We start from the raw sequence: 3142 nt of genomic DNA on the forward strand, positions 1-3142 counted from the left end.
TTTTTTTTTTAAAACAATTTGTCACAGTGAAAACTTCAACACAAATCTATGAGATATCAGAGTGAAGCACACCTTGTATTTTTCCACGCCCTAGGTGCTATATTCTGGTGTCTTCTTCTCCACACTACACTGTGTGCTGTGTGTGTCTTAATTTTGCTTGAAGGTTAATCTTGTTTGAAGGCAGGAGATTTGTGTGTACAAAAAATGGCAAAGCCAGCTGGCATATTCTACTCCCATATATTGTTGTGATTTGCAAGCAGTGTTATAGGAAGCAGAAGGAACTAAATGAAGGAATTAAACTGACAATATACCCTGCAGTGAGCTGAGGGGGAGAAGCCGAATGACCTATTTTTGGATTTGCCCACTGCTGCTTCTCAGTGGTTTTGCTGCAAAGGACAATGTGGGATCTCAGTACTTATTGCTGTCTTCTGTGGGATGTGGATTTTCAATAATCCAGAGAGCAAAAGTTATCTGTTAAGAGCCAACACAAGGTCCCCATACAGCTTCAGCATGTTTAAAGAAAAAATAAGCAGCATATTTTTTTACAAACCATACCCCCAACTATGTAAGTTGCATAGTACAGGTCTTCTTTTGCTGTTGAAGGGCTTTCTGGGTTGCCTGAATTGAGTCACATAAGGATAAAACTTGGCAGAAGTGGAGCCCCACTACTTTTCTGATTATTTAGGGAAAATGCCACAAAACCTAAGCAAACCATTAGATTACTGGGACTGGAATCTCCTATGGTATCTGAACATTTTTCCCATCAATTCAGAAAGAAATGCAGTAAAAGCACAAGTAAACAGTAGGGGAGATTGAGTGTTGGAAGTAAATGAAGTGGGGGACTGCCAGTAATTTCAGAGCTGTGTATTTTATTTCAGAAGTGCACGTTTCCCACAGTCCACAGACCTAGATGCTGTCTTTGCCTGGATGTGTGCAGATGTGGTGTAGCCACTTGGATCAGTTCTTATTAACAGCTGTCAGGAACAATCTTGTTCCCTGGAAGAGAGAGGAACCCGCTAAAAGGACAGCATCCTCATTACAGCTGTGCATCCCTGTGTGTCACCCCATTTTGTTCTTGAAGCATTGTGGCAGATTCCTCCTTGAATGTCATGCTAATGTTTTCATGCAGGCTTCTTACAAGGCTGGTGAGCAGGTTGACAAACATGCCATTCAGTTAGGCCAACAGATTGGTTTTAAAAGAAAAATTCAGTAACATTTTCTTGGCTTTGTAAAAAGGTGTCATTTAATTTCTGCACCATGAAGTAAAACGGTAACTGTTGTGACCAATGATTGTGAAGGCTTAGCAAGCCCATGGAGACAGTAATTGGAAAAATGTTCAGACTGGCTGTTGGGAAGTTGCACTTGTACCCGTAAGTGTGAGAGAGGGATCTGGATTGTTCTTCAGTGGCTGGCCATACTGAAGGTATGCTTAACTTCTCAGAGTTACCCTGACACCAAGCCTCAGTGCAGCTGGAGTGGATCATGACAGTGCCTGAGTCCTGCAAAAAGCAGACTCCCAAAGGTCATTTCAAAAACTATGGAAGGTTTTTTCCACCTTTGTCCTCCTTTTTTTTTTTTAATTCTCAAGGCTCAGTGAGGAGCTGGTTTTAATGTGTCCCACAGCACAAGCAGTGACCACATGGATGGGGTCCTGCACTGGGGTGCCATCCTCAGATATTAGTGTGAACGTCCAAGCTCTGGTGAGTGATGGCAGTGTTTTCACAGGCAAAGATGCTTTAGTTCTAGGGAGCATTAAGAGCTTTCTGTGATTAAGATTGACAGTGTTTCCAGTGAGCCTTTTTGAATGATGGTGAAGGACTTCCTTTACACAGATTGTATTCCCTGCAGGGCAGAAATGGGGTGGTTTGCTGGTATTTCTCAGTAGTGCCTGCTGTGCTCCACATGCTGAGGCTGAGCCACCTCAGCAGGAGCAGGGACCTGGGCTCACTGTGAGGATGGTGGGGATGGGTGGTGGAACCTACTCCCCCTTCTGCACCCCCACTGGCAAAAGCTGGTGCACTTCTATCTGTTCTTCCATGTTGTGGTGAAAGGTTCAGCTGCTCCATGTGGGGAACACTGATCTGGCTGAGAGTACGGACATATGAACGTTGCTGGGCTGCGCTTAGCTGAGTCCTCCAAAGGGGTTTCCATCTACTACTTTCTGTGCTACTTTATGCTGCAAAGAAAGTGGCTCAGTAAGACAGCAACAAAATAACATCAAGAGAGGATAATTTAATCTCAGATTTTTCAGACAGAGTACCTGTAAATCAAATGGCAAATATAATTCTCTTTAAGCAAAAGTTTTTTTCCCAAACTTCTCTGAGAAAAGGTGTGTAGAATATTTTTCCAAAATCAATTAAGACTTTCTTAAATGACTCTTCCATTACTGATGCATAGTGAAAATATAGAATATATATGAGCATATTTTCTGAGATATCAAAACTTTTAGGCATGTATTTCCAGTTTGGAGAGGGCAATGAAAAGTTACAAAATAGGATTTTACACTGAGTTGCATACACATTTTTTTCTTGCAATACCAAGAAGTTAAATATAAACACACATCATAACACATAAGAATTAATCCCATATTGAATACTTTGTTGGAGAAGCAATAAACTGCACTAAAATTGATGAATGGCAAATATATTTTAATGTAAGCATTTATTTTTATGGCATTAACAAATAGAAAAATAAATGGAAGTATGCAAATCATTTCATAGAGACATTAAGGTAAAATGAGCAATATCAAGTCACTCATCCTTTATGATAGAGATTTTGTGCTTCTGTATTGTGGACATTATTAAAGCACATATAACATGGCTGCTAGAAACACTGAAAATAGATTTAATTCTTCAAAAGCCTGAACTTTTGCTATATCTATTGAAAACCTGAACTTTTAAAACGTTGGAGTAAAGCTGCTTTGTGTTGCTTTTATGACATACCTTTATGCATATTTTATTAGGAGATGTGTAATTGGATCTTCTTTATATATTTTCCTTTGAAGTTTTTATTTTAAAAAGTCGAAGAAATAATGTAAACTGTGATGAGCAGAACCTTGTATTAAATAAAGTCTACCAAAGGATAACTGTCTATAGTAGGAATTTTAAACTGCTTATTATGGTCTGCCTCTAGTTTAAAAAAT

This window comes from Chaetura pelagica, unplaced genomic scaffold (assembly GCF_000747805.2).
Source record: "Chaetura pelagica isolate M959 unplaced genomic scaffold, ChaPel_1.0 scaffold638, whole genome shotgun sequence".
NCBI classification, from domain to species: Eukaryota; Metazoa; Chordata; class Aves; order Apodiformes; family Apodidae; genus Chaetura; species Chaetura pelagica.